The sequence below is a fragment of the Microcaecilia unicolor genome, chromosome 13, assembly GCF_901765095.1.
Source record: "Microcaecilia unicolor chromosome 13, aMicUni1.1, whole genome shotgun sequence".
Classification (NCBI taxonomy): Eukaryota; Metazoa; Chordata; class Amphibia; order Gymnophiona; family Siphonopidae; genus Microcaecilia; species Microcaecilia unicolor.
Window position 1 is genome coordinate 100268458 of NC_044043.1, and position 21509 is coordinate 100289966.

Sequence of the window (21509 nt, forward strand, 5' to 3'; positions counted from 1 at the left end):
ACAGAAAAGTTTGTTCGGTTTCATTATACAATATATAAAATCAACATCTTACATATTTAATAAGAACATATTTTCCCCAAACCAATCTCAAGTCCACAATTAGAGAAACAAAACAATGTTGCCAACTGCTTATTAAACATAATCACTGTCTAAATATCCCATCACTAATGTGCCCCAATGTTCCCTTCCCTACAACAACGAATGCCTTTCGATCCAAATAATCAAGCCAGTTCTTGTTCTAATTTTCAACACCCCATTTCTTGTACTATGCTCCTCCCCTTTTCTTGCTCTCTCAGTTCTCCCCTGATTTTGGTTAACAGCGCCTCTGCTGGTGGTAGGTGGCATCTGCACTCTCACAATGAGCAGTTTTTCTCCTCCATAAACTAGCCAAGGTCTCCCAGGGCTGGTTTATAACAGCAAGTCTGGGACCTTACTTGAGCTTTGTTTGGCACAGACAGGCCCTGGTTTTGGAAGAAAAAGCTGCAGGCAGTGAACAGTAGACAGAATTGATTGGTTTGTGTCTCTGCAGAACAAACTGGTATGTGAGAGGGCAATTTGAAGGGATCGTGTAGAAAAATTGGAAAGAATTTTGAAAAAAAAAGATAAAACAGATGATAAATTACAATGGAGACGTGCAATAAGAGTATGAAGAGTATAAGTCAAGCTGAAAAGACCTATTTTTCAAAAGTTAATAAGCAATGACGTCTTAAATACAGAACGTCTCTTTACTGTGGTAAATAGTTTACTTGACATATGAAGTAATCGCTACATCTTGGGATTCTCCAGCTACCGCTACTCAATTGGCACATTAAAGATAAGATCTCCAAGCTTAGGTAGCAGTTCGTAGGCTGTACTGATGAGCAGCCACTGCAATTTTACATCCGTGACAAAGATGCAGCTTCATCAGATATGATTTGGTATCATTTTCAACCTGTTCAGTGGCCCGAGATCAATCATCTAATTAATGGCCAACTCGATGATTGCCCTACTGGTTTTATAAGATCTGCCCTTCTTCATTTTAGACTCAAGATATTTGATTGGATGACCACATGGAAGAGAAGTGGTCATCCAATCAAATATCTTGAGTTTGGAATTAAGGCCAATGGTCTGTAATTGTTCACAATCGCCCGTGACTCCTTCTTATTTTTCAATATGGGATTAAGAGTAATTTTCATGGGCGATTGTGAACAATTATAGACCATTGGCCTCAATTCCAAACTCATGGAAGGTCTAATTACCATTCAATTGAGTTATCTTGATAGATTTGATGTTTTACATTATTGTGGGCACTCCCAAATGTACACACGGGTGGTTATAGAATATGGTCCAGTGCGTGCAAATCTACACGTGGGGATTTACGCCACATTTTCATTGATGTAAATGGAGACGCATAGTTTTAGGCGCTGAGATATCAACTAATGATAGCGGGGATGGGACGACTTCCCTATGAAGAAAGACTAAGGAGGCTAGGGCTTTTCAGCTTGGAGAAGAGACGGCTGAGGGGAGACATGATAGAGGTATATAAAATAATGAGTGGAGTGGAACAGGTGGATGTGAAGCGTCTGTTCACGCTTTCCAAAAATACTAGGACTAGGGGGCATGCGATGAAACTACAGTGTAGTAAATTTAAAACAAATCGGAGAAAATTTGTCTTCACCCAACGCGTAATTAAACTCTGGAATTCGTTGCCGGAGAACGTGGTGAAGGCGGTTACCAATCCCAGGGCAAGCAGTGGCTTCCCCATGTCCATCTCAATAACTGACTATGGACTTTTCCTCCAGGAAATTATCCAAACCCTTTTTAAATCCACATATGCTAACCACTGTTACCACATCCTCCAGCAGCAAGTTCCACAGCGTAACTATTCTTTGAGTGAAAAATATTTCCTCCAATATGTTTTAAAAGTATTTGCATGTAACTTCATTAAGTGTCCCTTAGTCTTTGTACTTTTTAAAAGAGTAAAAAAAAATCAATTCTATTCTACCCGTTCTACACTGCTCAGGATTTTGTAGACCTCAATGATATCCCCATCCCCCCTCATCCGTCTCTTTTCCAAGCTGAAGAACCCTAACCTCTTTAGCCTTTCCTCATGAGAGGAATTCCGTCCCCTTTATCATTTTGGTCACTGTTCTTTGAAACTTTTCTAATTCCTCTATATCTTTTTTGAGATACGGCCACCAGAATTGAACACAATACTCAGGTGAGGTCGCACCATGGAGTGATACAGAGGCCTTATAGTATTCTTGGCCTTATTCACCATCCTTTTCCTAATAATTCCTAGCATCCTGTTTGCTTTTTTGGCCGCCACCGCACACTGGGCAGAAGATTCCAGCGCATTGTCTACCATGACCCCTGGATCTTGGGTGCTGACCCCCAAGGTGGACTCTAGCATCAGGTAACTATGATTCGGATTAATCTTTCCAACGTGCATCACTTTGCATTTGTACATATACAATTTCATCTGCCATTTGGATGCCCAGTCTTCCAATTTCCTAAGCTCTTCCTGCAATTTTTCACAGTCTGCATGTGTTTTAACAACCTTGAATAGTTTTTTGTCACCTGCGAATTTAATCACCTCTTTCGTCGTTACGATTTCCATTTCATTTATAAATATGTTAAATAGCACCGGTCCCAGTACAGACCCTTGCAGAACTCCACTATTCACCGTCCTCCATTATGAAAAATTGCCATTGAACCCTACCCTCTGTTTTCTGTCCAATAACCAATTCCTAATCCACAACAGAACATTGCCTCCTGTTCCATTATTTTTTAAAATTTCCTCAGGAGTCTCTCATAAGGAATTTTGTCAAAAGCTTTCTGAAAATCCAGATCCACTACATCAACCGGCTCACCTTTATCCTCATACATCCACAAGTATCTGTATATAATATATGTAAACCACTTTGATAGTACCACAGAAAAGCAGTACATGAAATCCCATTACCCTTTGACCTTTAAAGAGGAGATGTTGGGCAGGGAAAGCGTTAGAGGTTTCCCTAGGGTGCCTAATCCCCTTGTACTGGCTCAGTCTTCCTGACCTGAGAAAGTTATTTAACCTTCCTCTGTCTCAGTTTATTAAAGTGTAATTAGGTAACAATGATAAGATTCTACGTCCTTTCAACTTGTTCAGTGTTACACGTTGGGGTTCCCACGCCATCCTGGTGCTGACAGAGCTGTCCTGGCCTCCACTCCATACTTCAAATGAGTGTGTGTGTTGTTGCAACCCTATTTGAATTAGAGGTGTTATATAAATGGAAGTGAATTTTATTTAAGGAAACTGGTGATGCCAGATATGCTGCCATAGAAATGTATCTGGCAGTTATGAATTCCCATTAAGCACTGTATCGCTGTATTAGAAAAATTGAAAGATTAAAGACAAGGTCTCAGAGCATTATTATTTTATTATTTTTTGCATATGTATCCCACATTTTCCCACCTTTTTGCGGGCTCAGTGTGGCTTACAATACATTATGATTGGTGGAAATACAATATGTTACAATTCAGGTTATGGATTACATTGAGGAATTAAACGTGGCAAAATCAAAATCAATAAGGAATAAATCAATTGAAAAGAAGATTGGGACATTGGAAGGGAACAACAGGAAATTAAGGGCGTTTTCTGTGAGTAGAGGTATGAGTGTGGTGAGATTAGGGGTTGAGGGTTATAAGTGGATTTGTTGATGTATTAATGAGCAGTGAGTGTGAGCTTTAGGTGTTTTGGTTCTTTCCATAGATTTTATCAAAAAGATGTGTGCATTGTGTGTAAGAGGAATAATCATTGACTCTCAGGCAGGGGCGTAGCTAGGTGGGGCCACGGGGACATGGGCCCCCACAGATTAAGCCCTGGCCCCCTCTACTTTGGACCCCCCTCCTGCCGCCGACCCTCCCCCGTCTCCGCCAGGTACCTTTGCTAGCGGGGGTCCCCAACCCCTGCCAGTCGAAGTCTTCTTCAGCGCCGGTCGACTCCGGTGCTTTCGCTGATGATCTGTTTCTGACTCCTGACGTCCTGCGTGCACGTCCTGCACGGGGCTACATACAGGACGTGCATGGAGGACGTCAGAAGTCAGAAACAGATCAACAGCGAAGGCGCCGGAGTCGACCGGCGCTGAAGACGACTTCGGCTGGCAGGGCTTGGGGACCCCGCCAGCAAAGGTACCTGGCAGCAGCAGTGATGGGGGAGGGTCGGCGGAGACGGTGGGAGGGGGGTCCAAAGTGGCGGGGGGGGGGGGGGTTGGTGGCTGGGGGAGGTGTCCTAAACTGTGCCCCCCCCCCCCACCTTGGGCTCTGGACCCGCCGCGGTCTGGCTGTGCCTCTGCCAGGGCCCAATGCTCAAAGCAAACCGAGCTTGCAACGTTTCATTTAGACTGGTTTTAGCCAGTCTAAATGAAACGTTACTTCGAGGGCAATGCACAGAGAAACGGCGCACGGAAAACCCCTGCCCTACGGACTAGAAACTAGTCCTTATATGGTACTTGGGCCCCTCCCATTGCATCCCAGGATGCACAGAGCAGGTGCTGGGTGCCTCCATTTGGACAAGGGTGGTCCCAGAGACAGGAGACAGTAGATGTTCTCCTGCCCCCAACTAAAGGTATGAGGAGGGGTCTGGGCTGTGGGATTTCACTAGACTACCTGGGACACTGTTCAGTGGGGGGGGGGGGGGCGGTGGGCCCACTGGACCATCAGGCTATTTCTTGGGGGGGGGGAGAGGTCAACCATACCCCTGCACCTCTCTGCCTCAGCTTTAGCCTGTTTACTTGCTGAGTCCCGGTCTCAGCTCTGCACAGCTTGCAAAGTGGGGCACCCTTTACCTCTTCGCTTTCACTCTACCACCTGCCATCCAACAGGCCAGCACCCCTGGTAACTCAATACATGTCTTTAGAACTGGCCCCGTTCACATAGCTAATTCCTTGGGTTTCCTCCGCCACCGTTTGCTCTATTGGACTCTGAGCTGTCCTAGCTTAAGCGCGCCCTGGGCAGGAGAGTGTTCAAAGCCTTTTAGCTGAGTAAATAGTAACTTCCACAAATACATCTATTACATTTCTTTGAAGGGGTGAACAAACATGTGGGTAAAGGTGAGTCAGTCGATATTGTGTATCTGGATTTTCAAAAAGCATTTGACAAAGTACCTGATGAAAGACTCCAGAGGAAATTAGAAAGTCATGGGACAGGAGGTAATGTCTTATTGTGGATTAAGAACTGGTTAAAAGATAGAAAACAATGAGTAGGGTTAAATGGTCAGTATTCCCAACGAAGAAGGGTAACATAGTAGTTGACAGCAGCAGATAAAGACCTGCATGGTCCATCCAGTCTGCCCAACAAGATAAACTCATAGCCTAAGGTATGATGTGATACTACAAATGGATACTTGACCTTGATTTGTCCTTGCCATTTTCAGGACAGGACAGTAGAAGTCTGCTCAGCATTGGCCTTGTTCTCCAACTACTGAAGCTAAATCTGTCCAGCCACCATGAGGGCACAGCCCATAGAAATAAGTTTCCAGCCAGTGGTGTAGCCAAGGGTGGGCCTGGGTGGGCCCAGGCTCACCCACGTTGGGCTCAGGCCCACCCAGTAACAGCACACCTATGATGTGGTTGGCAGGGATCCCCAAGCCCCACCAGCCAAAAACTCCCAACAACTGTCCCTCCTGCATAACTTGTAAATAGCAGATCTTCGCCTGCAGTGAGCGACGACTGATATATACTGCTCGCACCGGCCCCACAGCCTTCCCTCCGATGTATTCCCACATATGCAAAAACAGGAAGTTTCATCAGAGGGATGGCTGTGGGGCCAACATGAGCAGTGTGTATTAGTTACTGCTCGCTGTCGATGAAAATCTGCTATTTAAAAGGTATGCACGGGAGGGGAGGATGTTTGAGAGACCATATGGCAGAGAGAGAGAGAGACCATCTTAGGCCCAGGCCCACCCAAAATTGGGTGTCTGGCTACGCCCCTTGATTCCCAATTACTGGTGTTGCCACCTAATCACTGCTAAGCTTCTTTGGATCCCACTCCTTGTAAACAGGATTCATTTGTGTTTATCCCACGAAATTTTTTAATTCCACTACCGTTTTCATCTCCACCACCTCCCACGGGAAGGCGTTCTTGGTATCTACCACCCTCTTCATGAAAAAGTACTTCCTAACATTATTCCTGAGTCGGCCCCCCTGCAACCTCAATTCATATCTTCTAGTTCAACCTCCTTCCCATCTCTGGAAAAGGTTTGTTTGTAGATTAATACCTTTCAAATATTTGAATGTCTGTAGTTAGTGGGGTTCCCCAGGGCTCTGTGCTGGGACCGCTGCTTTTTAACATATTTATAAATGACCTAGAGATGGGAGTAAATAGTGAAGGAATTAAATTTGCTGATGACACAAAGTTATTCAAAGTTGTTAAATCACGAGAGGATTGTGAAAATTTACAAGCGGACCTTACGAGACTGGGAGACTAGGCATCTAAATGGCAGATGACGTTCAGGGCCGCCGAGAGGGGGGGGCAGGGGGGACAAAATTCCACGGGCCCGGGCCTCTAAGGGGGACCCGGCGCCGGGGTCAGGCTGCCGGCGTTGCAGTCCCTGGTCTCAACTGCCTGCCTCCTCGGCTCTGGGCCACCCGGCCACCTGCATTCGAAGCGGCAGTCACAGATCGCCTCCCTTCGGGCCTTCCCTCCCTGTGTCCCACCCTCACGAAAACCGGAAGTTACATCTGACGAGGGTGGGACACAGGGAGGGAAGGCCCAAAGAGAGGCGATCTGTGATTACCACTTTGAATGCAAGGGGCCTGGAGCTGTGGAGGCAGGCAAGTGAGACTGGGGACTGCAGTGGCGGGGCAGCGACGGGGGGGTTGGCAGCAGCAGGGGGAGCGACAGGGGCATGGGGGGCGGAGGCGGGCGGCCTTGCCCTGGGCCCAGCCTAGTCTCTCAGTGGCACTGATGACGTATAATGTGATCAAGTTCAAAGTGATGCATGTGGGAAAGAGGAACACGAATTATAGCTATGTAATGCAAGGTTCCACATTAGGAGTCACCAACCAGGAAAGGGATCTAGGCGTCATCGTTGATGATACTTTGAAACCCTCCGTTCAATGGGCGGCGGCGGCTAAGAAAGCAAATAGAATGTTACGTATTATTAGGAAAGGAATGGAAAACAAAATGAGGATGTTTTTTTAATGCCTTTGTATCACTCCATGGTGCGACCACACCTCAAATATTGTGTTCAATTCTGGTCACCGCATCACAAAAAAGATATAGTGGAATTAGAAAAGATACAGAGAAGGGCAACGAAAATGATAAAAGGGGATGGGATGACTTCCCTATGAGGAAAGGCTAAAGTGGCTAGGGCTCTTCAGTTTGGAGAAAAGACGGCTTAGGGGAGATATGATGAGGTCTATAAAATACTGAGTGGAATGGAACAGGTAGATATGAATCGCATTTTTACTCTTTCCAAAAATACTAAGACTAGGGAGCATGCAATAAAACCACTAAGTAGTAAATTTAAAACAAACTGGAAAAAATATTTCTTCACTCAATGTGTAATTAAACTCTGGAATTCATTGCCAGAGAATGTGGTAAAAGCAGTTAGCTTAGCAGGGTTTAAAAAAAGGTTTGGCTAATTTCCTAAAAGAAAAATCTATAAGCCATTATTAAGCTGGACTTAGGCAACACAAAATCTGTTTTACTGTTCTGGGATCTTGCCAGGTACTTGTGACCTGAACTGGCCACTGTTGGAAACAGGGCTTGATGGACCTTCGGTCTTTCCCAGTATGGCAACACTTATGTTCTTACATCTTCTACCTGACCCTGCCCTCACTTTCTACCACAATAAATTTTGGCAGGCGTTTCTCTGGGTGTATTTGGGTAGGATCAGAAAGTTAACATACCTCAATTGTATTTTCATGGCGCCATGTTATTTTCCATAGAATATCTTCTCACACAAAAAGTAAGTACAAATGTTCACAGGGATAATTTTTTTTTTTAATTGTATAAAAAAATGTCAAAACATGTCACAAATAAATGAAAGAATTTTATCCATTACACAAGGAATTTTCTAGCCATGTCAAAGTCCCCGGATAAGAAGAAATACCTGTAGATTTTGTCACAGTCCAAAGTGTGTGAAAGTTGTCCTCGATATGTTGGAAAGAACCTGGAAAACAAAATACCCAGTTTTTAGCAAACAGAAGCCTCAATATTCAAAACAGACACGTGAACGTGTCGGTTCAACAGAATAACTGGAGGCCTTGAGCATTTGCCAAACCTCTCCTGAACCATAATAACTGCCTACAGCGACCAAACTTTCCGGATAGGTATATCTGTATAAAAGCCAGAAACCAGTGTAATGTCTTCCCATGAAACTTATGTATCTAATCCAAAACTGTCAAAACCATTAAAGTCATATAAAACGTGATCCCCTGCTTTTCCTTGTTTTGAAATCATTGCTTCTGACTTGTACCCACTGGGGCTCCCAGTCTGATTTTCAGACCTGGAAAGTATGCAATATTAACCAGAGTTTTGGGCCCAAAGTAGGCAAATTACAGTTCCTAAGCTGTCACTGTGGTTAGCTGAAGGTTACAGGCTTCGAGAAGTGACAGGATCAGCCACTTGGACTAAGGTTTTCCGCCAAAGTTACTTTGTTACTCTACACAGTAAACAAACATTTGTCATTATCTCAATCCTTTAAGAGAAACAGGACACCTCGGTTACGATCTGCAGCTTTACAGATAAAAATAGAACAAATTAAGACAAATAAAGCAGGGGGCATAGCCAGACCTCAATGTGTGGGGGGGTCCGGAGCCCAAAGTCAGTGGGGGGCACAGTTTGGCCCGCCTTCCTGCCGCAACCCCACATACCTTGGCTGGCGGGGGCTGAAGCCTTTCTATGCGCATTGCTTGCCCGGCTTCCCCTCACGTCCTGTGCACACTCGGTTTTAGATTGGATTAACCCTGTCCGTGACAGTGGCGTAGCCACAGGTGGGCTTGGGTGGGCCAGGGCCCACCCATTTATGGCTCAGGCCCACCCAACAGTAGCACATGGTTAGTGGTAACTGGTGGGAATCCTAAGCTCCGCCAGCTGAAGATTTCCCCCTGATGGTAACAAAAGCGCTACTCTCCACGACACCTGCACCTGTGCATGCGCAGTTTTCAGTGCATTCCTGCTGTCAAGGCAGAAAGAAGCGTTTTCCCACCAGCTGAGATTTTTTTTTTGGGGGGGGGGGGGGGGAGAACACTTGGTGCCCACCCAATTCTTGCCTGGGCCCACCCAAAATCTGTTGTCTGGCTGCGCCCCTGGTCCGTGAACCTGAATCCACTTTGCAGCCTTATTCTCAGGGGAAGCAAAAAAAATACAAAAGGGGAAAAGAAAATATCCCACTGCAGACAAAAATCTGCTAGAAAAGGTGGAGTGTCTACAGGTGTATGGAGGAGGAGTGGGCTAATGGTCAGTGCAGCAGGCTTTGATCCTGGCAACCTGGCTTTGATTCCCACTTGTGACCTTGGGCAAGTCACTTAACCCTCCATTGCCTCAAGTATAAAAAACTTAGATTGTGAGCCCTCAAGGGACAGAGAAAGTATCTGCATATAACATGTACAGCGTTGCACACATCTAGTAGCACTATAGAAATGATTAGTAGTAGCATAGTAAATGACGGCAGATAAAGACCTTATGGTCCATCCAGTCTGCCCAACAAGATAAACTCATTTTACATGGTATGTGATACCTTATACCCGAGTTTGATTTGTCCTTGCCATTCTCAGGGCACAGACCGTAGAAGTCTTGTACTAAATGTTCTGAAGCTAACGTCGAAGCCCCTTAAAATTTACACTCCAGCCCATCCCTATCTATTCAGTCATGATCAGGGTGTAGACCGTAGAAGTCTTCCCAGCACTGCTCTTGTACTAAAAGTTCTGAAGATTCTGGAATCCTAAAGAGTTACAAGATTCCGGAATCCCAATTAGTAGCAACATTCCATGTAGAACCCCAAAGAGTAACATAGTAACATAGTAAATGATGGCAGATAAAGACCTGAACGGTCTATCCAGTCTGCCAAACAAAATAAACTGTTTTACATGGTATGTGATACTTTATATGTATACCTGAGTTTGATTTGTCCTTGCCATTCTCAGGGCACAGACCGTAGAAGTCTGCCCAGCACTGTACCCGTACCAAGTTCTGACGCTAACGTCAAAGCCCCTTAAAATTTACACTCCAGCCCATCCCTATCTATTCAGTCATGATCAGGGCACAGACCGTAGAAGTCTGCCCAGCACTGTTATTGTACTAAAAGTTCTGAAGATTCTGGAATCCTAAAGAGTTACAAGATTCCAGAATCCCAATTAGTAGCAATATTCCATGTAGAACCCCAAAGAGTAACATAGTAAATGACGGCAGATAAAGACCTTATGGTCCATCCAGTCTGCCCAACAAGATAAACTCATTTTACATGGTATGTGATACTTTATACCCGAGTTTGATTTGTCCTTGCCATTCTCAGGGCACAGACCGTAGAAGTCTTGTACTAAATGTTCTGAAGCTAACGTCGAAGCCCCTTAAAATTTACACTCCAGCCCATCCCTATCTATTCAGTCATGATCAGGGTGTAGACCGTAGACGTCTTCCCAGCACTGCTCTTGTACTAAAAGTTCTGAAGATTCTGGAATCCTAAAGAGTTACAAGATTCCGGAATCCCAATTAGTAGCAACATTCCATGTAGAACCCCAAAGAGTAACATAGTAACATAGTAAATGATGGCAGATAAAGACCTGAACGGTCTATCCAGTCTGCCAAACAAGATAAACTGTTTTACATGGTATGTGATACTTTATATGTATACCTGAGTTTGATTTGTCCTTGCCATTCTCAGGGCACAGACCGTAGAAGTCTGCCCAGCACTGTACCCGTACCAAGTTCTGACGCTAACGTCAAAGCCCCTTAAAATTTACACTCCAGCCCATCCCTATCTATTCAGTCATGATCAGGGCACAGACCGTAGAAGTCTGCCCAGCACTGTTATTGTACTAAAAGTTCTGAAGATTCTGGAATCCTAAAGAGTTACAAGATTCCAGAATCCCAATTAGTAGCAATATTCCATGTAGAACCCCAAAGAGTAACATAGTAAATGACGGCAGATAAAGACCTTATGGTCCATCCAGTCTGCCCAACAAGATAAACTCATTTTACATGGTATGTGATACTTTATACCCGAGTTTGATTTGTCCCTTGCCATTCTCAGGGCACAGACCGTAGAAGTCTTGTACTAAATGTTCTGAAGCTAACGTCGAAGCCCCTTAAAATTTACACTCCAGCCCATCCCTATCTATTCAGTCATGATCAGGGTGTAGACCGTAGAAGTCTTCCCAGCACTGCTCTTGTACTAAAAGTTCTGAAGATTCTGGAATCCTAAAGAGTTACAAGATTCCGGAATCCCAATTAGTAGCAACATTCCATGTAGAACCCAAAGAGTAACATAGTAACATAGTAAATGATGGCAGATAAAGACCTGAACGGTCTATCCAGTCTGCCAAACAAGATAAACTGTTTTACATGGTATGTGATACTTTATATGTATACCTGAGTTTGATTTGTCCTTGCCATTCTCAGGGCACAGACCGTAGAAGTCTGCCCAGCACTGTACCCGTACCAAGTTCTGACGCTAACGTCAAAGCCCCTTAAAATTTACACTCCAGCCCATCCCTATCTATTCAGTCATGATCAGGGCACAGACCGTAGAAGTCTGCCCAGCACTGTTATTGTACTAAAAGTTCTGAAGATTCTGGAATCCTAAAGAGTTACAAGATTCCAGAATCCCAATTAGTAGCAATATTCCATGTAGAACCCCAAAGAGTAACATAGTAAATGACGGCAGATAAAGACCTTACGGTCCATCCAGTCTGCCCAACAAGATAAACTCATTTTACATGGTATGTGATACTTTATACCCGAGTTTGATTTGTCCTTGCCATTCTCAGGGCACAGACCGTAGAAGTCTGCCCAGCACTGTACCCGTACCAAGTTCTGACGCTAACGTCCCTTAAAATTTACATTCCAGCCCATCCCTATCTATTCAGTCACAATCAGGGCGTAGACCGTAGAAGTCTGCCCAGCTCCCATTTTGTTTCCAATTACCGGCGTCGCCACTCAATCTCCACTAAGATAGTAGTAGCAGCAGCCTATAACATGGCACCATACATCTGGAACAGCCAACACTCAGAAGACCATTGAGCTGCCCAGGGCTGGTGTGGCAAAATGTTCTGCCACAACCTGGACACCCTGCTGAGGGGGAGATGCTCAAGACAGGAGTTTAAAGCCCCTTTCTGGACAATAGCGCCATTATGGCAGCCATGAGAGAGGGGGCTTGAGGCCCACCCTCCTGCCCTTTAGCATTGTTTTGTAAACTGCTCACCAGTATGGTCAGTGGTTTATCACGTGCCTGGAAATAGCATGTAAATACAGTTCCTCACGTATGTAATGCGTCGCAGCTGAGTGTCTGGCGCTAGTACTCAAGCCTGGTTTCTTGATGTCGTGCACTACAGGGGGAATTCCAATGTAAAAGATGCCCAATGGCCTGCACGGTGTGACTTCTACACAGGCCGTTCCGCACAATACAAGCTTTATAGAATCCTAGCTTCATGCTCATGTCACACATAAGTTTTGGGTGTCAGCTGCATTTCTACCTGACAAAGACAATATTTGTGTACTTATGACTGGCGTCGAGTCTTTTATTCATCAATAAGCAAGTATTTTTAAGATCCATCTCTCCAGGTCTTGTATTTCAATGGTCAAACATCCCACTTTCTTCCATACCTGTGTTCTCCCGTGGGGCGTTCGAGCTCTCTGCTGAACAGCGGATTTTTTGGGCGCCCGACTAATGACAGTTATTTATTTATTTAGAACACAGTTTATAGACCAAACCATCCTAGGTGGGTTACACAAAAACATTCGCAATCCAATTAAAACTCAAAACTATAATAAGAAGACCAGTCCATAAAATGTGAATCATATCCTGATGCGCAAGTACCAAAATTCTGGGAACGCCCCTTCACACATGCTCCTCCCCGGGCCACACCCCCTGTGCAGTCACGCTATGAAAATTAGGCATGCATGTTGTACAATGAGGTGTAAGACAGATCCATGCGCAACTCTTAATGACTGTCAATTATACAGAAGCCCACCCATGTGTAGTGACTGGTGCTGTTGGGACAGCTACACCTGGGATGGACCCCTTGCCCCTTCTCGGGACACAGACCAGAGTACTCCAGCCGACACTGGCCTTATATCCCTTCTACTGGAGTTGCCGTCGAATCCCCACTCCAGCCCATCCTGATCTTTTTGCCATTTTCAGGACACAGACCGTAGAAGTCTGCCTGACCCTGACCCTGACCTTACTACTGGAGTTGCAATCTAAGTACCAGCTCCTGCCCATCATAACACAAAACAGCCATGGGGTCATTTAAGCTTTGCTTTGATACTCTATTCTTTCTATCTACGGATCCTCCGTGTTTATCCTACACGTTTGAATTCTGTCATTGTTTTTGCTCCACCATCTCCCCTGGGAGGCCATTTTAGGCATCTACCTCCCTCTCTGTGAAAAAATTATTTTCTGATGCTACGCCTAAGTCTACCTCATGTCCTCTAGTTGTACCACTTCCTTCTCTCTGGAGAAGACTTGTTTGTATATTAATACCTCTCAAGTATTTCAACGTCTGTAGCATATCTCCCTAACCTCCTCTCCTTCAGGTCTTGAACTCTCTTCTCATACATCTTTTGACACAAACCCTATACCATTTCTGTCACCTTCCTCTGAACCACTTCCAGTCTTATTACGTCCTTAGTGAGTGAGATGCGACATCTAAAACGGAACACAAAACTCCAAGGGAGGCCTCACCGGTGGCTTATACAGGGGCATCAAAACCTTCTTTCTTCTGCTGGTTGCCTTGGTCACATTGTTTCATCGTCTTCAAATTCTCAGCAATATCTCCCAAGGCCCCTCTCCCAACCTTTCCCCCACCCCTAGAACATGCTGCTCCTTTGGATTTCCGCACCCTACATGCAAAAATGCATTTCTTTGCATTAAATTTTAGCTGTCATACATTACACCATCCGTATAATTTTTGTAGATGTCTTCTCATGTTGGCCACTCCCTCACAGGTGTCCACCCATGTGAATCTTCATGTCATATGCGAAAAGGCAAACTTTTCCTTCTAACCCTCTGGCAATGTTACTCACAAATATACTGAATAGAATTGTCGCTGGTACTAATCCTTGAGGCTCTCCACTATTTACCCTTCTTGCCTCTCATTTACCATCATCCGTTGTTTGTCAGTACTCCCGTTTCTAATCCAGTTCACCACTTTGGGTCCTAACTTCAGCCCATTCACTTTATTTATGAGCTTTCTGTGAGGAACTGGCTGAAAGACTTTGCTGAAGTTTGAGTGAACTACATCTAGTGCAGGCCCTTGATTCAAACCCCTACTTGCCTAGTAGAAGAAATCAATCAGATGGTAAAACCATGTTGTATTGGATCCTATAACTCATTTGATTTTAGGAAGTGAACCGTTCTTTCAGCATAACCTCCATTACTTTTCCAACCACCAAAGTGAGACTTAAGGGCCTGTAGTTTTCCATTTCTTCTCTGTCACCATGTTTGTCATCTTTTCCAAGCTCATGGAACTTCTCCTGTCTCCAAGGAATTATTTTAACAAATCTCTGAGAGGACTCACCAGAACCCTCAATTTTCTGGGATGTATCTGATCCAGCCCCATGGCTTTAGTCTACTTTCATTTTTTTAAAGTTTTTCATAAACACGTGAACAGTGAGATCTGTACTCCGTTCCCAAATATACTTGGACGGCCAACCAAGGTCCTTCTGTTCCATGTCAGCGCATCCATGTTTTCCTCATCACTCTTCTTTTCAAAATCCTGATAATCATACACAAAGACTCCTTCCTTCATCAGGGGAGAGGTATTACTGTTAGTACTTTCATGCTATTTGGTGAAGAAGTATTTCCTTACTTTACTGTACCCCTCTGTCTACTCTTTTACAGTTGCATATCCATTGACAATATGTGCTTCTGAATCAATAATATCTTTGAAGTAACACATCATAGGAACATAAGAGTAGCAGTATCCTGTTTTCCAAACAGTGGCCAAGCTAGGTCACAAGTACCTGGCAGAAACCCAAATTGTGGCAACACTCCATAGTACAAATCCCAGGGCAAACAGTTGCTTCCCAGACTATGGACTTTTCCTCCAGGAATTTGTCCAAACCTTTTTTAAACCCAGATTCGCTAGCCGCAGTTACCACATCTTCCAGCAAAGAGTTCCAGAGGTTAACTATTCTTTGAGTGAAAAAAATATTTCCACGTAACTTCCTCAAGTGTCCCCTAGTCTTTATACTTTTGGAACGAGTAAAAAATCGATTAACTTCTACTCGTTCTACACCACTCAGGATTTTGTAGACCTCAATCATATCTCCCCTCATCCGTCTCTTTTCCAAGCTGAAGAGCCCTAACCTTTTTAGCCTTTCCTCATACGAGAGGAGTTCCATCATTTTGGTTGCTCTTCTTTGAACCTTTCTAATTCCGCTATATCTTTTTTGAGATACGGTGACCAGAACTGAACTCTCTTCTGGGGTAGAAACATGAAGATTTACGTCATATTTTGTAGAACCTGTGCTGTGAAGTATGTTCTATTTTGGTAGACCTTGTCTAGACTGCTTCCACCCTGTCTACATCTTTTTGGAGAAAGTGTGTGTGTGTGTGGGGGGGGGGGGGGGGGGGGGTTAATCTTCAGCAGAGTGTAGTTGGGTACATAAGTCCTTAAGTATTGTCAAACTAGGAAAGACCAAAGATCCATCAAGCCCAGCATTCTGTTTCCAACAGTGGACCAATCCAGATCACAAATACCTGGCAAGATCCCCCAAAAGTACAAACATTTTATACTGCTTATTCCAGAAATAGTGGATTTTCCTCAAGTCCATTTAATAACGGTCTATGGACTTTTCCTTTAGGAAGCCGTCCAAACCTTTTTTAAACTCCGTTAAACTAACCGCTTTACCACATTCTCTGGCAACGAATTCCAGAGTTTAATTACACGTTGAGTGAAGAAAAAGTTTCTCCGATTCGTTTTAAATTTACTACATTGTAGCTTCATCGCATGCCCCCTAGTCCTAGTACTTTTGGAAAGCGTAGACAGACGCTTCACATGTACCCGTTCCACTCCACGCATTATTGTATAGACCTCTATCATAGACCTCAGCCGCCTTTTCTCCAAGCTGAAGAGCCCTAGCCGCTTTAGCCTTTCCTCATAGGGAAGTCGTTCCATCCCCTTTATCATTTTCGTCGCCCCTTCTGTGCACCTTTTCTAATTCCACTATATCTTTTTTGAGATACGGTGACCAGTTCTAATCCGGATTTTACAGTGACATTTACCCAGAGAGTGCTGTTGAAAATTGATGCACACCACCTTGACATTATCTAGGCAGAGCCAGTGGGGGATGGGGGGGAGGCTTTCAGAGGAGGAGTCTGGGCAGAGTTGGGAGTTAACCAGGCACTGGTGATATTCAGTGGCTTTTTTATGGAGTGGACAGCCACCCACCTACCCTGTTCATTTCGCACAGAGGAAAGGCCAACATACACTAACAAATAGTTCTCCAGCTTTGGGAAGCTCGCCAGGTGCCCTTGGCCTGGATTGGCCGCTGTCGTGGACAGGATGCTGGGCTCGATGGACCCTTGGTCTTTTCCCAGTGTGGCATTACTTATGTACTTATGTACTTATCTGGTGTCCCCACTGAATATAAGTGGTACCCCGGTATCTCTTGGCGGCTCTTAATGCCCAGATATTCAATGCTGGTATCCAGGTAGAACCCACTGCGGAATGTCGAGGTGTAGAAAAGTCTGTGATGCCACTGACTGCTGTGGACTCAATATTTACCCAATGTGGAAGCCAGAACTGGACTTGAGATGTTTACCTGTGATCTATATAAAAACGTCTGTCCACTGGTAATACCTCTCCCTGTGCCTGGTAACAGTAAAGGGTAATGAACTGGACAAAGGGAACCAGCATCTGAGTGAAACTGTAAAAGAAAATGCAAGAGAGCCTTGAATAAGTGCACAGAGGGTTCTCATGGGAGGCCAGGTCCTTTCCATGCCCTCTCTCTTGTTTGTGAGGTTGAGGTTGAGGGTGGGGAGTAGAGACTTACCTACAGTCCCAGAATGGAACGCGCCTTGAACTATTACTGGAAAGGCGTGAGCTGACCACTGAATACTATATTTAAGACTGCGTGGTTGGAATGCTCTTGTATGTTAATGTGGATGTGGATAGGTGTTTATGAATGGGAAATGTAGTATGAAAGTCTGTGTATTGTTATTTTTTACCTCTGTTTTGAGGTTTATATCATACTCTGCTTTGTTGATGGGTGTCGAAAGATGGACTTCAGATTTGTAATTCAGCTTAAGGGAATGCCGGGGATGCGTTTTGGAGCACTGCCTCTGAATGGGACATTCAGGTTATCTGCTGCCACTGAGGCCCCTGTTACTCACTAGCTTCTGCCTTTAGAAAATTAGCTGGTTGCTTGATGGCATAGATTAATTTTACACAAAATAGTCACTCAACCAATTAGAAAGCAATGGAGGTTACAAGTTACCAGTTACATGAACTAGTTCCTTTAACAGCGGTTTCAGTGGGCTTCTACTGAAAGGCCTACCCCAGGGCCTTCCCCCTTCCCTCTAATCAGGCCTCCCTTCAGCTCAAACAGCTGCAAACTCTATATGGGCAGATAGGAAGTGTTTATATTCCTTGTCAAACCATTTCACACCAATTAACCAATACACCACTTTGTGACCTTCCCTCCTATGCTCCAGCTTTCAAGTCCAGAGCTGCCCTGAGCTGGTGAAAAGTTGGCAACACTTTGCTTGTTTTCAAACTGTCCCTAGGACAGGAGGCAGGGAAGGCCTGGGGCTGGGGGAAGGTAGGATACCAGCTGTCTACCCATGAATTTGCATCTACTGAATGGCTGCCAGTTAGTTTGGGTCAGTGGGTAAGGTCTGTTGGAGGAGAAACTCCTTGTTGTGTCTCATTCATCTGTTCTCATCCTGAGGATGGGGAAAAGGGAGGTTGAACGGTCTAGGCCACTGAGCTGACGACACTTCCAGTTGGGAGATACAGGTTGGAAAATAGGAAGATATCAAAGACACACATTTCCCAAAGCTGAGGAAGGAATCAAGGTTTCCGCAAGAGAAACTCTTGAGTAATCCTGGGGATAGAGAGAGAAAGCAGCTATACAGGCAAAATATGCTATGTCCTGCCAGCAAGTAAGAAATGCATTTATTGTAAATGATTCCTCTGCATTTGTGAAACTGCCACTGCATGCCCAGATAGGTCTGAGTGATGGGTGGCAGGAGGACAGATCCTGGCACATATCCACATTCCTCCAAAGCTTCAGACTTTGGCAGCACTTTTACCCCAAAAGCATTCTAATACCTGGAGCCCCAGACCCGCCTGCTGAGTCCATCCTGGACTTTAAACCTCTGTTTGAAGGTATTTCAAGAATGTGTAATCCTGCTCTTCTACAGAGAAAGGCAGAGAGGATTACAGAGCACTAAATACACAGTGCCAGCCCCAGTGGCTATAATTAGGAAAGGGGCACCTGACCTCTGCAGCTCCGAGCCTTGGCTTACCCACAGCAGCAAAGTTCACTTGTGGGCCGATGCGCAAAACCTAACAGTGGCACTAGAGGCGATTAGCGCCGGACTAGGACCAGCGTTAATGTGCACAACATGCTCAAAAAGGTTCTAGCGCTGGAAACGTCACAGCAAAGATAGCGAAAATTGCATTAAAATGCATGTAAATGAGATCATTTGTTATTCCTTTCCCAATAATCAGAGAAACAACGCACAAAAACACCCTGCCCCTAACACTGGAAACCTACCGCCAGCTCCGAGGACGCGTAGAGGGGTTAGAGAATTTCTCATCGTTTTCCTTTTAAAATCTGCCGGGTTTTATTTTAATTTGAAAGAGAAAAAGAAGCCTGCACAAGCCTCTGAGCACCGGTGGCGAGGAACAAACATGCGGGAGTCCGACAGCGGAAGCACACGTTGGCCCCTGTTTTCTGCGCTTAGATGTAAGCTTTTCAAGTGAAAAAAAAACCCAAACCCATTCAAAATCTTATATTAAGGAGCAGAAGAGCAGCAGCGCTGATGTGAGGCTGCATTTCAAGGTTTGAGTGATGCACACAAGGGCTGTGCTTACCACAAAACTCTCGTACACATGTGCCAGGCACGTTCCTGCACAACACGCATATAATTTGCATGCTGTTAACGTTGAGCATTGCCCGGCCCATTGAATATGTAGAAATGAGCATCAAACAAGGTGAGGACAATATCACTCCATTGGACTAACCCAGTAGGTCTGTGCCTGCATTTAAGCTTCCAGCTGTCACGGGCAAGAGGACAGATGGAGCAGAGTTTGGGGGGGTCTTTAGAATTTGGTGCCTCAGGCATAAGGTTACCATATTTGGTCCCCCAAAAAGAGGACACATGCCCTGCCCTGCCACACACCCCGCCCCTTTAACACCCCACCCCCTGTCACATATCACCCCACCCCTTTCACCCCCCCGTCACACCCCCCTAAGGGTGTCCCTAGATTCCCCTCCCCTTACCTTACTCTACTGCCCTGGTGGTCTAGTGACCTCTTCGGGGCAGGAAAGAGCCCCTCTTTCTTTCCTGGAGCGCTGCCCTGCATTCTGTTCCTGGCGCTTCAAAATGGCCGCCGAGAGTTGAAGCAGCTTTGCTTGGTGGCCATTTTGAAGCAGCACCGGGCCCGGGACTGTCAGCACTCAGCATTGCAAGGGGAACAGAAAAATGCAGGGCAGCGCTCCGGACAGGAAAGAAGAGGGGGCTCTTTCCCGCCCCAAAGAGTTCACTAGACCACCAGGGCAGTAGAGTAAGGTAATGGGAGGGGAGGCTAGAGTTGGACACCATTAGGCCCACCCGCCCCGCCAGCCTGCCCAGTTGTCTGGAAATCCGGACCAACTGGCAGGCTGGCAAAACCCACCCGGTTGCCCAGCCATGTCCTCAAAAAGAGGACATGTCTGGGTAAAACCAGACATATGGTAACCCTACTCAGGCAGGTGCCTAGGTTGTACATGTCTATGCTCCCTCTTCTCAGGGCAGTGAGAAGTGGATTCCCTGTTACAGGTTTTACTACTGGACAGGGGTTTCCCCTCCTTCCAGCCCTGCTCTTTTTTTTCCAGCTTTCAGCTTGTGCATTGGGAGGTCAGCAGGAATGAAGTGTGTATTGAGGGTTTACAGAGGGTCATTGCTTGGTGTTAGGACATAATCTGTGGGGACCTGTAAGTGTTTACAACAGCTGGAGGACTATAAACATCTGCAACTGAGCCTGAGGGTCCTGAAAGCTCTTCCTGGGTCTGTCTTCCTCCCCCTCCCCCCATGTTCCAGAGTCCCTTAAATTCAGGCCACATCACTGCTTAAGTGCCAGCATCAACAGCCCTTTACAATCAGGTTTTCCTGTTTTTATAGTCTAAACTGTTCTTTAAAAGGTCTGAAGCCAACACAACAATAATTCCAGAAAGCTTAGGAGGTGGCCTGTTTGATAGGGGCAGTCAGGAAGTGTGAGCTCTGGGGGAGGGTGTGAAAAGGAACAAACAGTCCTCAATGACTGAGGCTCCTTCACACCTTCTTCCCCTGCAGCCTCTTTGACCCTCTGTTGAATGACCAGGAGCAGAGGAGGGGGAGGCGTCTCTACAGAAACCTGCATCCAGCCTGGTCACTATAACCAGCTACCAAGGGGACTGCCAAGAAATCAAAGAGAGAAAATAAATGCACCATTAATCCTGATTCACAGTTCGGTTTCCAAGTGATTGGACACTGAGGTTAAGAGCATTCCAGGATGGCTAAATTCAAGACCCTGTTTATGGATCTGGCAGTTTCTTTCCCAGCACTATTGGGATGAGGGCCGGAATCTGGTACCCTGAGATTTGGGAGGGAGGGTCCCTGATGGCCACTCCCTTCAAGAACTATGCATTGCATGCTAACTATCTCTCACTCTTCACCTCACCCAAATGCAGTCAGGTCCAGTCCGGGTTCTCACAGGATAATTCAGGGGTGTAGCCAGACAACAGATTTTAGGTGGGCCTAGGCAAGAAGTGGGTGGGCAGCAAGTGTTCTCCACAACCACCAGCACCACCAAAAAAATATCTAAGCTGGCAGGAAAACGCTTCTTTCCACCTTGGCACTGTGCAGAAGGCATGCGCTGAAAACTGAGCATGCGCAGGTTCCGGTATCGTTGAGAGTAGCATTTTTGTTACCATTAGACGGAAGTCTTCAGCTGACGGAGCTTTGGATCCCCACCAGCTTACCGCTAAATGTGTGCTACTGTTGGGTGGGCCTGAGCCCGAAGTGGGTGGGCCCCGGCCCACCAGGCCCACCTGTGGCTACGCCACTGATTCAGTTCTCTTCAGAGCTGGTGTAACCACTAAGCAGACACGGCAATTGCCAAGGGCAGCAG

General features: G+C 45.6%; 1 protein-coding gene across 1 annotated transcript in view; it reads right to left on the minus strand.

Annotated features, from left to right (window-relative positions):
- Positions 1–8050: 8050 nt before the first annotated feature.
- Positions 8051–21509, minus strand: part of LOC115456858 (rho guanine nucleotide exchange factor 19-like) — a 113692-nt gene continuing 100233 nt past the window's right edge. Inside the window, exon 15 of the transcript XR_003939932.1 lies at positions 8051–8137. The gene's annotated coding sequence lies outside the window, so the exon portion shown is untranslated. The remainder of the gene's footprint in view (positions 8138–21509) is intronic.